The following is a 15,977-nucleotide window of genomic DNA, read 5'->3' on the forward strand; positions in this document are numbered from 1 at the left end:
GGGGTTAGGGGTTTTGGGGGGGTTAATTTAGGTGTTTCACATGTTGTGTTAGCTAGCTAATTAATAGAGAGAAGTGTCCTCTCTTATCTTCATGCTTGGTCGACGCTACGTACTATACGTATAGAGAGGACTAGACACGTTATCTAGTAAGCAAATGAAGGAAACAGAAGATCGTCATGAACATATGCATATAGAAGTGATATCGACCACCTCTCCTTATCTGAGAGATTGGTCGAACAACAAGTTCTCGTATATCTATCCGACGCTACGTACTGGCTACGTATATACAATATAAGTATCTCTTACAATATAATCTCCTAATTAAAAACGAGCTGATTAGGGTCCACATGGTATTCTCCGTCTTTAGCGATCATGTGGTCAAGAAAAAATGCTGTCAATTCCTCTTGAATTCCTCGCATACGATCTCATGGTAGGAGTTCATCCCGCATCCGAAATATCTAATTTGAAGAAGGGGGTCAATACATATATATGAATAAATGAAACTGAACACAAATGATGGTAATAAAATAAAATTGTGAATAGTATTATTTACGCACTTCATATTGTTTGTCGGAGTAGCCCCGCTCATAGGTCGTGTGGCGGATGGATGGCAACGGGGACGAAACCCATCGGGTTTTGCCTTCCCAAACCCATCCCCACGAGAAAATTGCAAACCCGTCCCCGTCCCCATCACCGTGCACGGGGCTAGTTTTCCGCCCGTCCCCTAAACCCATCGGGTTTCGGGGAACCCATGAGAAAATCAAAATATTTAAACAAACATAGTGACGACAAAGAACAACATTTGAATAGCAAAACAAGCACATTTCAGCAGCATAACAAGAGCAAATTTCAACAAGAACTATAGTAGATGGTTCAACAGCTATATAGAGTTTATTTCAACAAATTTAAACAACATACATAGTATATTTCAGAGGCAGCAACATAAGATAAATAGTAGCAACAATGATATCATTGCAGCAGCAACATAGTATATTTCAGCAGCAAAACAACAGCAAATTTCAGCACAATACTCAACAAATTTCAGCAGCAACATAAGCATATTTCAGCAACAAACAGGAGCATATTTCGGTCATACATTGTTCAACAAGATGTCCAATTATAGAAGTACTGAAATAGAAATCATGGTTCACACATCACGAGCACAAATGATACGAAATTGTCCAATACATAAGTTCTAAAATAGATTTTGTAGTTCACAAATCAATTTAAAGTGGTCATCATCATGGCATGTTTCACATCTCCAGGCCTCCAAAAGACAATCTTCAAAGCATGCCAATTCAGAGTGCCAAGTCCTATAGAAGATCAAAATTCACTGAAGCTAAAGTTAAATATGAAAATATGCAGATTGGTATATGAAATGTGAAAGTACTTGTACTTCACCTGCATTCCCTCTTGAATGTCTTGAAGACAACTCCAAAATCTTTGTCCATCTTCATTGTCAGCATCTATAAGAATGAAATAAGTAGTAATGAACATATGATGAAACATTGCAGCAAGATAATGATAAACTATATGATGATATGTAAAGAAAGACACACCTTTATATTTGTTTCTTATCCAATCTTGTGAACACATCAAGGCCTCAAAGATTTCAGGGGTAAGACGACTACGGTGGTCACTTAGAACTCTACCACTTGTGCTGAATACTGATTCTGAGGCAACCGTGCTGACCGGAGTTGCAAAAACATCACGTGCTAGCAGCCTCAAAGTTGGATAGCGTGTTCCAGAAACTTTCCACCAATCTAACACACTAAACTTATCTTTGGACAATGGAACTAGCTCATCTTCCAAGTAACGGTCTAGTTCAGATTTCATCCTAAAAGATGCAGGCCTCTTTTGAGCAACACGTGCATTGAAGAGTGACATAAGGGCTGGAGCTTCCAAAGAAGAGAATGAGGAAGATGGTTGCCCATGATCATCATCATTCTCAAGATTGTACTCCTCCAACAATGTGCATATCTTGGCAATAATTCCATTAACATGGTCCTCACATTCTGGACTAGAAGGACTAATACCATGCAACATAGCAAAGCAAACAAGTAACATTTCATTTTTGTACCGAGGATCAAGAAGTGTAGCCATTCCCATTAGACCTTGAATACCAGTCCAATACTTGTTAAATTTCTCTTCCATGCTAAATGTCATGGCTTCTATCACCTCATTACCACAAGTTGACCATTGCCTCATATTCATTTTAATTTCACAAATCTTGGGAAAATAGATGTTGGCAGTTACATAATCTGTCCCCGAAAACATTTTAGTGATTTCAAAGAACAGTCGCAGCCTTTCTACAACATCACTAGCAAATGCCCATTCTTCCTTAGTAGGGAGACTCTCGTATTGCTTCTCAACCTTCTTTAATCGCTCAAATACAACCTTATATGGTAGAGCCGCACTAAGCATTGTGAAAGTTGAATTCCACCTAGTCTTACAATCAAGTATTAATTTTCTTGTTATTTTGACCTTTTGAAACTTAGCAATTTCCTCAAACTTCTCTATTTGTTTTGGTGAGGCAATCCAAAAAGCTACACTATCTCTAATCTTTTCAATTGTTGGTTTCATAGCATCTAAGCCATCTTTGACAATTAAATTTAGAATGTGGGCACAACAACGCATGTGAGTCAAGGTACCTTGCAACATGAGTTTGTCCTTCCCTATCCTCTTCACCAACAAGTCAATTGTCTTGTCATTTAAAGAACAATTGCCAACAGTCGCCGTTGATAGCTTCTCATCAAGATTCCAAGATATCAATGATTCATGAAGTTCTTCGGCTATAACTTCAGCGGTGTGAGGAGCTGGCACATAAATAAACCTACAAAAACAACACCAAGCAATTTACTACAGCAGCAAATGTTGATAAAAACAACACCAAACAATGTACTACAGCAGCATATATTGATAAAAACAACACCAAACAATTTACTACAGCAGCAAATGTTGATAAAAACAACACCAAACAATGTACTACAACAGCATATATTGATAAAAACAACACCAAACAATTTACTACATCAACATATATTGATAAAAACAACACCAAACAATTTACTACAGCAGCAAATGTTGATAAAAACAACACCAAACAATGTACTACAGCAGCATATATTGATAAAAACAACACCAAACAATTTACTACAGCAGCAAATGTTGATAAAAACAACACCAAACAATGTACTACAGCAGCATATATTGATAAAAACAACACCAAACAATTTACTACAACAGCAACTATCGATACAAACAACACAAAACAAAGAACTACAACAGCAAACAATGTACTATAGCATCATATACCTCATGATAACACTCCTAAGTTTCCAAGAGTCATCAATGAAATGGCCTGTGATTGCGATGTATCCTTTCTTTTGATTGTCAGCCGTCCATAAATCAGTAGTGATAGCCACTCTTGATCGATTTGCAGCCATGTACTCGATAGCCTTCTTCCTTTCAACTTTGTAAGTGTCTAGAATATCCTTCCTATGAATAAAGAGGTGAAAATCAGACATTTAAGATATTAAACAAAACATAGCATATTAGTAGAACAATTCACAGTTGCATAAGACATACCTAATAGTGTTTCTTGTCACCATAGTAAACAAGGGTTGCAATGCACTAACAAATCTTCGAAACCCCGTATGATCAACTATGGATAAGGGGTACTCATGCAGCACAATCATGGAAGCAAGCATCTTTCTAGCAAAAACTTGGTTAAAAGTATAATTCTCCACCGAAACTTTTCCTTGGCTACTAGAACTGAACCTCAAAGAAGATTGGCTCAATGTTTTACCATTGCTATGGACCTTCTTCATAGTACAAGACGCCAAATGAACATGAAGATGCTTTCTCCCATTCTTTGATTCCCCTCCAAGTTTCTTCTTACAATGGAGACATTGTGCCTTCCATCTCCCACGGACCCTCACTTTCTTGAAATCAACCCAAACAACTGATGTGAGCTTTCTCTTGGAACCAACATCATGTCCTTCCTCAGCCACATCTTCCTCTTCATCCTCGTCCCCGTCTTCCTCTCCATCCTCATCCTCATCATCATCTTCCTCTTCATCTCCTTCATCCGCAGCTTCCTCTTCATCCGTAATTTCAACATGCTCTCCAACAAACATTGCATCATAATCGACGGATTCATCAAATTCTTCGTCCACATCCTCAGATTCAGGCACACTACCTGTAACTGAATGTACAATTGCAGTTTCTGTTGACGGTGTCGTCAATGAATCAATTAACCTATCAAAAGAATAAAAACAGAATTATTAGCTTCGGTGTACATAGTGGCAGTAGCAATCTGGACTCTACTATATATATTTCTTGCAAGTCTACTAAAAACAGTAGCAATTTGTACATGTAGCCTGCAATATGATGACCAGAAACTATATATATTTCTTGCAAGTCTACTAAAAACAGTAGCAATATGATGACCAAATCTATTTTGTTTCTTTCCTGCAGAAGTGTAATAGTTTCAACTTAACTTCTGAAACTTTCATGAAAAAGACCATATACCACAGTCTAAACCAAACCCTAGCAAATCTAATCCATGGACTCACAGAAAATTAACATCATCCATCACAAACCCTAGCACCATCCATCTAAGATTGTGAGAGATTGGGGTTACTCACCTCGTTTTTAACTTCTTGCGGACGTTGAAGTTGGATGGAGGCTCAGGAATCGGATTTGAAAGCCCTCTGCCTCCTCTTCCACGAAGGCCACGACCTGCTGCCCTTCCACCACCGCCGCGCGTAGTTGTAGTAGAGAGAGGAAGGCGGCGAGTGGCTGCAGACTTCGCCGGCGGCACCGGCAGCGGCGCCCTTTCACCAGACTTGGGACGGGAAGAGGCCACCATGGGGTTCACCGGTGGCGATGCCCTTTCTCCAGATAAGACCGGCGGTGGTGGAGAAGACATGGAGGGAAAAGGCTCACCGGCGCAGATTGGTCGGCAGATCTTGCGAGAAGGGATCGAGCAGGCGGCGACTGCAGTCATAGGTTTAGGGTTAGATGGAGGGGGAAAGGAGCGAGCGAGGCTGCAAGGGGGAAAGGAGCGAGCGAGGGGTTGGTTTGGCCTGCGAGTCTGCGACACTATGGGGTGGGGGGGCTCGGTCGCTCTCAGGCTTCCAGGCTCGGTAGTTTTTGGGTTGGGCACTTGGGCTGGGCCGCAACGCACCGGAGCACTACTTGATAAAAAAATATATATTTTGCTGGGTTTGTCGGGTTTCGGGTTCGGGGACTACCTAGACGGGTGCAAACCCATGAAATATGTCGGGTTATATAATGTGCCCAACGACAGCCCCGCGGGGATGAAAAGACACCCATCCCCGTCCCCTAATAGGGTAAAAACCCGCGGGGACGCGGGTTTCGGGGCCCCGTTGCCATCTTGAGGATGGACTCGCAAATGTAGTATCCACAGTAATCATTCCCTTGTTCCTGCCACAACCACTTTACAAGAAATAGAGATCAATCAAACTAATAATTAGCAAGCATGCTAAATGGTACGATATTGATGAAACTAGCGCTTGAATCACTCGGAGATGCGTGGAACATGCTACTATAGTACTTACTTTTGGGTGTCTAAATTGCAGCTTCTTCGGCAGTCCCGGAGTTTTTGAGGTGAATTTTTTCCAAACCCTGCCAGACAAATAAAACAATTACTTGATATCAGGAAATGAACGATTGCCGATATGGTGCAATAATGATCGAATTAACTCACTTCTCTAGAATTTCAGTCATGTCCGCATACTCCTTGGGATCTTTTCGTCTCGAGTCTAAGACGGTTACTAGTCCCTACTCAAGCTTAATCTCTAGGAGAATATAGTGGAACCTGCGCACGCATGCATAACTCATCAATTACATTACTATAACCTCGACTAATAAGGGAAACCGAATATGCACAAGACAGTAACACTCACTTGAATTCATAAGGGAAGAGTATTATAGCTTTGTTTTGATTTAATACAAACGATTGTAGCAGCTTGGCCTCTGTATCTTTGGCCTGAAATTTAACCATATACGCATCTATGAGATTTGTGTTGATGAATCCAATATCACCGATTTGTCATTTCTTCAATTCGGCAATCTTCAATCTGCACAATACAGTGAGGATAATTAAAAATACATGCAATGAAAGAGCTGACCTATATATAGAGACTTAATGACAGAAGTAGTATTGTACTTACAGGCAGTAGCAAGTGATCATTAATTTATCGAGGGCCTTTAGATTGAAAAACGCGAAGAACTCCTCAAATGGAACATTCAACAGTTCAATTCCAACGAGGCCATGCTCCTCTCTGACTCTCAGCGTCAAAATATTCATCCCCTCAGACTCTCTGCAGGTTTTCATGTACCAATCATGGAATCTGAACATCATCGTTGGTAGAGATCTTTCATCTTTGACGAGGGCTTCACATACACGTATTTGTGTTTGTCCACCTCCAAGAAATCATAATGTACATCGTCGGGCAGGTAATCTTCAAGAATGTTATAACCGGGCACCATCCCGCCCGGAACATTAGCGACGATATCGCTAGACACCTGGAGCGGGGGGGAGGGACGATTGGTTCGCTTGTTCGCCGAGCTGGGGAACTTTTTTCCCAGCTCGTCGTTGACCACTGATAGTACTTCCCGACCGCGACGCTTCCACAAATGACTTTGTAAGAATGCACTCATAGTTGCCTTTCGCCGGAGACTTTGGTGGTTTCTTCAGGGCAGCCAGAGTACGCTTCACTTTTACCAGATCTATCTTCTCCTCCGGAGGTGGATGTATCTTTGCTTCCACCCCTTCAAAGAAGTTATTCACTTCGGCTTGCACGATCTACGTGTTTACCTCCACGGTCCACTCGTATGGCAACTGAAAGAAATATGCCCTAGAGGCAATAATAAAGTTATTATTTATTTCCTTATTTCATGATAAATGTTTATTATTCATGCTAGAATTGTATTAACCGGAAACATAATACATGTGTGAATACATAGACAAACATAGTGTCACTAGTATGCCTCTACTTGACTAGCTCGTTAATCAAAAATGGTTAAGTTTCCTAACCATAGACATGAGTTATCATTTGATTAACGGGATCACATCATTAGGAGAATGATGTGATTGACTTGACCCATTGTGTTAGCTTAGCACTTGATCATTTAGTATTTTGCTATTGCTTTCTTCATGACTTATACATGTTCCTACAACTATGAGATTATGCAACTCCTGCTTACCGAAGGAACGCTTTGTGTGCTACCAAACGTCACAACGTAACTGGGTGATTATAAAGGAGCTCTACAGGTGTCTCCGAAGGTACATGTTGGGTTGGCGTATTTCGAGATTAGGATTTGTCACTCCGATTGTCGGAGAGGTATCTCTGGGCCCTCTCGGTAATGCACATCACTATAAAGCCTTGCAAGCAATGTGACTAATGAGTTAGTTGCGGGATGATGCATTACGTAACGAGTAAAGAGACTTGCCGGTAATGAGATTGAACTAGGTATTGAGATACCGACGATCGAATCTCGGGCAAGTAACATACCGATGACAAAGGGAACAACGTATGTTGTTGTGCGGTTTGACCGATAAAGATCTTCGTAGAATATGTAGGAGCCAATATGAGCATCCAGGTACCGCTATTGGTTATTGACCGGAAACGGTTCTCGGTCATGTCTACATAGTTCTTGAACCCGTAGGGTCCGCACGCTTAAGGTTTTGATGGTAGTTTTATTATGAGTTTATGAGTTTTGATGTACCGAAGGAGTTCGGAGTCCCGCATGAGATCGGGGACATGACTATGAGTCTCGAAATGGTCGAGACGTAAAGATCGCTATATTGGACGACTATATTCGGACTTCGGAAAGGTTCCGAGTGATTCGGGTATTTTTTGGGGTACAGGGGAGTTACGGGAATACAAGGAAGAAGTAATGGGCCTCATGGGCCAAGTGGTGGAAGAGAGGAGGCAGGGCGGCGGCCCCCTAGCCCAAACCGAATTGGACTAGGGGGCCGGTCCCCCTTTCCTCTTTTTCCTCCCTCTCCTTCCTTCTCCTCCTCCTCCCCTTCCTTCCCCTCTCCTACTTGGATTAGGAAAGGAGGGAGTCCTACTCCCAGTGGGAGTAGGACTCCTCCCTGGCGCGCCTCCTCCTGGCCGGCCGACCCCTCCCCCTTGATCCTTTATATACGAGGGCAGGGGGGCACCTCTAGGCACAACAACAATTGATCCCTTGGATCTTTTAGCCGTGTGCGGTGCCCCCCTCCACCATAGTCCACCTCGATAATATCGTAGCAGTGCTTAGGCGAAGCTCTGCGATGGTAGAACATCAAGATCGTCACCACGCCGTCGTGTTGACGGAACTCTCCCTCGACACTCGGCTGGATCGGAGTTCGAGGGACATCGTCGAGCTGAACGTGTGCTAGAACTTGGAGGTGCCATAGTTTCGGTGCTTGATCGGTCGGGCCATGAAGACGTACGACTACATCAACTGTGTTGTGCTAACGCTTCCGCTTTCGGTCTGCGAGGGTACGTGGACACACTCTCCCCTCTCGTTGCTATGCATCACCATGATCTTGCGTGTGCGTAGGAATTTTTTTGAAATTACTACGTTCCCCAACAGTGGTATCAGAGCCTGGTTTTATGCGTAGATTTTATATGCACGAGTAGAACACAAGTGAGTTATGGGCGATACAAGTCATACTGCTTACCAGCATTTCATACTTTGGTTCAGCGGTATTGTTGGATGAAGCGGCCCGGACCGACATTACGTGTATGCTGACGCGAGACTGGTTGTACCGACGTGCTTTGCATACAGGTGGCTGGCAGGTGTCAGTTTCTCCAACTTTAGTTGAACCGAGTGTGGCTACGCCCGGTCCTTGAGAAGGTTAAAACATCACTAACTTGACGAACTATCGTTGTGGTTTTGATGCGTAGATAAGAATGGTTCTTGCTCAGCCCGTAGCAGCCACGTAAAACTTGCAACAACAAAGTAGAGGAAGTCTAACTTGTTTTTGCAAGGCATGTTGTGATGTGATATGGTCAATACGTGATGCTATATCTTATTGTATGAGATGATCATGTTTTGTAACCGAAGTTATCGGCAACTGGCAGGAGCCATATGGTTGTCGCTTTATTGTATGAAATACAAACGCCCTGTAATTTCTTTACTTTATCATTAAGCGGTAGCGTAGTCGTAGAAGGAATAGATGGCGTAACGACAACAATGCTACAATGGAGATCAAGGTGTCGCGCCGGTGACGATGGTGATCACAACGGTGCTTCGGAGATGGAGATCACAAGCACAAGATGATGATGGCCATATCATATCACTTATGTTGATTGCATGTGATGTTTATCCTTTATGCATCTTATCTTGCTTTGATTGACGGTAGCATTTTAAGATGATCTCTCACTAATTATCAAGAAGTGTTCTCCCTGAGTATGCACCGTTTTGAAAGTTCTTCGTGCTGAGACACCACGTGATGATCGGGTGTGATAGGCTCTACGTTCAAATACAACGGGTGCAAAACAGTTGCACACGCGTAATACTCAGGTTAAACTTGATGAGCCTAGCATATACAGATATGGCCTCGGAACACGGAGACCGAAAGGTCGAGCGTGAATCATATAGTAGATATGATCAACATAGTGATGTTCACCATTGAAAACTACTCCATCTCACGTGATGATCGAACATGGTTTAGTTGATTTGGATCACGTGATCACTTAGATGACCAGAGAGATGTCTGTCTAAGTGGGATTTCTTAAGTAATATGATTAATTGAACTTAAATTTATCATGAACTTAGTCCTGGTAGTATTTTGCAAATTATGTTGTAGATCGATAGCTTGCGTTGTTGCTTTCATATGTTTGTTTTGATATGTTCCTAGAGAAAATTGTGTTGAAAAATGTTCGTAGCAATGATGCGGATTGGATCCGTGATCAGAGGTTTATCCTCATTGCTGCACAGAAGAATTATGTCCTTACTGCACCGCTAGGTGACAGACCTATTGCAGGAGCAGATGCAGACGTTATGAATGTTTGGCTAGCTCAATATGACTACTTGATAGTTTAGTGCACCATGCTTGACGGCTTAGAATCGGGACTTCAAAGATGTTTTGAACGTCATGGACCATATGAGATGTTCCAGGAGTTGAAGTTAATATTTCAAGCAAATACCCGAGTTGAGAGATATGAAGTCTCCAACAAGTTCTGTGGCTAAAAGATGGAGGAGAATCGCTCAACTAGTGAGCATGTGCTCAGATTGTCTGGGCACTACAATCGCTTGAATCAAGTGGGAGTTAATCTTCCAGATAAGATAGTGATTGAAAGAGTTCTCTAGTCACCATCACCAAGTTAGTAGAACTTTGTGATGAACTATAGTATGCAAGGGATGACGAAAACGATTCCCGAGCTCTTCGTGATGTTGAAATCGACGAATGTAGAAATCAAGAAAGAGCATCAAGTGTTGATGGTTGAAAAGATCACTAGTTTCAAGAAAAGGGCAAAGGGAAAGAAAGGGGAACTTCAAGTAGAATGACAAGCAAGTTGTCACTCCCACGAAGAAGCCCAAAGCTGAACCAAAGCCTGAAACTGAGTGCTTACACTTCAAAGGAAATGGTCACTGGAAATGGAAATACCCTGAATATTTGGTGGATAAGAAGGATGGCAGAGTGAACAAGGGTATATTTGATATACAGGTTATTGATGTGTACCATACTAGTGTTTATAGTATCTCCTGAATATTTGATACTTGTTCGGTTGCTAAAAATTAGTGACTCGAAACAGGAGTTACAGAATAAACAGAGACTAGTTGAGGGTGAAGTAACGATGTGTGTTGGAAGTGGTTCCAATTGATATGGTCATCATCGAACACTCCCTATACTTTCGGGATTAGTGTTAAACCTAAATAAATGTTATTTGGCGTTTTCTTTGAGCATGAATATGATTTATTGCAATACGGTTATTCATTTAAAGTCAGAGAATAATTGTTATTCTGTTTACATGAATAAGACCTTCAACGGTCATACACCCAATGAAAATAGTTTGTTGGATCTCGATCGTAGTGATACACATATTAATAATATTAATGCCGAAAGATGCAAAGTTAATAAAGATAGTGCAACTTATTTGTGGCACTGCCGTTTAGGTCATATCGGTGTAAAGCGCATGAAGAAACTCCATAAAGATGGATTTTCGGAATCACTTGGTTATGAATCATTTGATGCTTGTGAATCGTGCCTTTTTTGCAAGATGACTAAAACTCCGTTCTCCGGAACAATGGAACGAGCTACTGACTTGTTGGAAATAATACATACCGATGTATGCGGTCCAATGAGTGTTGATGCTCGTGGCGAGTATCGTTATTTTCTGACCTTCACAAATGATTTGAGCAGATATGAGTATATCTATTTGATTAAACATATGTCTGAAACATTTGAAAAGTTCAAAGAATTTCAGAGTGAAGTGGAAAATCATCGTAACAAGAAAAATAAAGTTTCTACGATCTGATCATGGAGACGAATATTTGAGTTACGAGTTTGGTCTTCATTTGAAACAATGTGAAATAGTTTCGCAACTCACGCCACCTGGAACACCACAATGTAATGGTGTGTCCGAACGTCGTAATCGTACTTTATTAGATATGATGTGATCTATGATGTCTCTTATCGGTTTACCACTATCGTTTTGGGGTTATGCATTAGAGATAGCTGCATTCACGTTTAATAGGGCACCATCTAAATCCGTTGAGACGACACTGTATGAACTATGGTTTAGCAGTAAACCTAAGCTGTCGTTTCTTAAAGTTTGGAGTTGCGATGCTTATATGAAAAAGGTTTTCAACCTGATAAGCTTGAACCCAAATCGGAGAAGTGCATCTTCATAGAATACCCAAAGGAAACTGTTGGGTGCACCTTCTATCACAGATCCGAAGGCAAAACATTCGTTGCTAAGAATGGATCCTTTCTAGAGGAGTTTCTCTCGAAAGAAGTGAGTGGGAGGAAAGTAGAGCTTGATAAGGTAATTGTACCTTCTGCCGAATTGGAAAGTAGTTTATCATAGAAATCAGTTCCAGTGATTCCTACACCAATTAGTGACGAAGCTAATGATATTGATCATAAAACTTCAGATCAAGTTACTACCGAACCTCGTAGGTCAAACAGAGTAAGATCTGCACCAGAGAGGTACGGTAATCCTATTCTGGAAGTCATGTTACTAGACCATGATGAACCTACAAACTATGAGGAAGCGATGATGAGCCCAGATTCCGCGAAATGGCTTGAAGGCCATGAAATCTGAGATGGGATCCATATATGAGAACAAAGTGTGGACTTTGATTGACTTGCCCGATGATCGGCAAGCCATAGAAAATAAATGGATCTTCAAGAGGAAGACGGACATTGATAGTAGTGTTACTATCTACAAAGCTCGACTTGTCACAAAAAGGTTTTCGACAAGTTCAAGGTGTTGACTACAATGAGATTTTCTCAACTATAGCGATGCTTAAAGTCTGTCTGAATCATGTTAGCAATTGCCACATTTTATGAAATCTGGCAAATGGATGTCAAAACTGCATTCCTTAATGGTTTTCTTAAAAGAAGAGTTGTATATGATGCAACCAGAAGGTTTTTGTCAATCCTAAAGGTGCTAACAAAATGTGCAAGCTCCAGCAATCCATCTATGGACTGGTGCAAGCATCTCGGAGTTGGAATAAATGCTTTGATTGTGTGATCAAAGCATATGGTTTTATACAGACTTTTGGAGAAGCCTGTATTTACAAGAAAGTGAGTGGGAGCTCTGTAGCATTTCTGATATTATATGTAGACGACATATTGTTGATTGGAAATGATATAGAATTTCTGGATAGCATAAAAGGATACTTGAATAAAAGTTTTTCAATGAAAGACCTCGGTGAAGATGCTTACATATTGGGCATCAAGATCTATAAGATAGATCAAGACGCTTGATAAGATTTTTCAATGAGTATATACCTTGGCAAGTTTTGAAATAGTTCAAAATGGATCAGTCAAAGAAGGAATTCTTGTCTGTATTACAAGGTGTAAAGTTGAGTAAGACTCAAAACCCGACCATGGCAGAAAATAGAAATAGAATGAAAAATCATTCCCTATGCCTTAGCCATAGGTTCTATAAAGTATGCTATGCTGTGTACCAGACCTATTGTATACCTTGCTCTGAATTTGGTAAGGGAATACAATAGTGATCTAGGAGTAGATCACTGGACATTGGCCAAGAATATACTTAGTAAGGACTAAGGAAATATTTCTCGATTATGGAGGTGATAAAAGATCCCGTTGTAAAGAGTTACATCGGTGCAAGCTTTTACACCGATCCAGATGACTCTAAGTCTCAATCTAGATACATATTGAAAGTGGGAACAATTAGCTAGAGTAGCTCCATGCAGAGCATTGTAGACATAGAATATTTGCAAAATACATACAACTCTGAATGTTACAGACCCGTTGACTAAGCTTCTCTCACAAGCAAAACATGATCACACCTTAGTACTCTTTGGGTGTTAATCACATAGCGATGTGAACTAGATTATCGACTCTAGTAAACCCTTTGGGTGTTGGTCACATGACGATGTGAACTATGGGTGTTAATCATATACAGATATGAATATTGGTGTTAAATCACATGACGATGTGAACTAGATTATTGACTCTAGTGCAAGTGGGAGACTGAAGGAAATATGCCCTAGAGGCAATAATAAAGTTATTATTTATTTTCTTATTTCATGATAAATGTTTATTATTCATGCTAGAATTGTATGAACCAGAAACATAATACATGTGTGAATACATAGACAAACATAGTGTCACTAGTATGCCTCTACTTGACTAGCTCGTTAATCAAAGATGGTTAAGTTTCCTAACCATAGACATGAGTTATCATTTGATTAACGGGATCACATCATTAGGAGAATGATGTGATTGACTTGACCCATTCTGTTAGCTTAGCACTTGATCGTTTAGTATGTTGCTATTGCTTTCTTTATTACTTATACATGTTCCTACAACTATGAGATTATGCAACTCCCGTTTACCGGAGGAACACTTTGTGTGCTACCAAACATCACAACGTAACTGGGTGTTTATAAAGGAGCTCTACAGGTGTCTCCAAAGGTACATATTGGGTTGGCGTATTTCGAGATTAGGATTTGTCACTCCGATTGTCGGAGACGTATCTCTGGGCCCTCTCGGTAATGCACATCACTATAAAGCCTTGCAAGCAATGTGACTAATGAGTTAGTTGCGGGATGATGCATTACTAACGAGTAAAGAGACTTGCCGGTGACGAGATTGAACTAGGTATTGAGATACCGACGATTGAATCTCGGGCAAGTAACATACCGATGACAAAGGGAACAATGTATGTTGTTGTGCAGTTTGACCGATAAAGATCTTCGTAGAATATGTAGGAGCCAATATGAGCATCCAGGTTCCATGTTGGCTATTTAAGATTTGATCAATATAATCCGACATGAAAACCTCAATCATTCAATATCATCATGAAAATCCAGCCAGTTTTGGCTATTAAAGATGTAAATACCTCATCGGTTGACAAGTAAATCCAGAGTTTAAATACCTGGCGGCTCTTGGCCGATGACGACTTAATGCGCATTCATTGTAAGCCGGAATTTTTGTAACCCGGTGGCCTATAGCCCTTGAGAAAATCAATAATTGATAACCCTTTTGAGACACCAATTTCAGTTATGAGCTTGGACTGAAGAATTTATATAAGTCATAGTTCTGCAAATCCTGTACAGAGTTTAAACAACATACGCCCTGGCGACTTAACGTCAAAAGCCAGGGCGGGTAACCACCCAAATGTAGTCTTATCCTGCACACAAGTAGATCACAAGATCCCTATGATCCTTTGAATGATACCGTCGGCTTATGTGACCCGGACAGTGAAGTTGATAACTCAACTCTGTAAAAGCCGGCACATAAGATATTTGTGACAACTCAAATACTTGTGATTGTATAAAAATAGATAACAATTTTGAGGCTTCTGATTTGAATACGATCAATAAACCGTCCCAAAGGGGTTAAGCTAAGATTTGAATACGATCATATAGCCCCCAGTGGTGTTGGCTATGCTGATCAAAGTGGGTATCGACAGCTATGTTCCCTTTGGTTCGAATACGACCTATGTTTGAACAGGAAAACCCCCAAATGACCACTGTGATATTGAATTTGTACTGCCGGTTTACATGATCAGTGTAATAAGGGTGATAACCCAATCCTTAGAAGCCAATGCTTCCATATAAATGATGGTTGTCATAAGCTGGCGACTTATAGTCAAAAGTCAAGCCGGATTAATCATAAAACACTTATATACATTTGAGGTATAATCCCCAAAAGGTCTCAAGTTAAGTAATTGTAGCTACAATAAACTTTACCAGAAATAGAATAAAACTTTTTGAGGCTTCTGATTCGGATACGATCAGTAAATCGTTCCAAAGGGGTTAAGCTAAGATTCGAATATGATCATATAACCCCCAGTGGCTTGGCGATGCCGATCAAGTGGGTATTGACAGCTATGTTCTCTTTGGTTCGAATACAACCTATGTTTGAACAGGAAGCCCCCAAGTGACCATAATAGTTGTTTAACGACGCTGATTCAAATACGATCCACGTCGATTCCCAAAGGGGTTGAGCTATGATTCGGATACGATCAAGAAGCCCCCAAGTAGGTTCAACAGTTTGCTAATCAAAAGGGTATCACAGCTATGTTCTCTTTGGTTCGAATATGACCTATGTTTGAACAGGAAGCCCCCAAATGACCGTATAAATTTTGGCATTGCGCCGATCAAGAGGGTACTGATAGCTATGCCCGATGAGCAGGAAGCCCCCAAGTGACCATAATAAAATAAGTCGTAAAGCAGGATACCCATGTTTTGAACCGGAATTTCTTAAACCGGATATTGAGATCCTCCAAGCTTTGTAAGGGACA

Source organism: Triticum dicoccoides, chromosome 7B, assembly GCF_002162155.2.
Source record: "Triticum dicoccoides isolate Atlit2015 ecotype Zavitan chromosome 7B, WEW_v2.0, whole genome shotgun sequence".
In the NCBI taxonomy this organism is placed as follows: Eukaryota; Viridiplantae; Streptophyta; class Magnoliopsida; order Poales; family Poaceae; genus Triticum; species Triticum dicoccoides.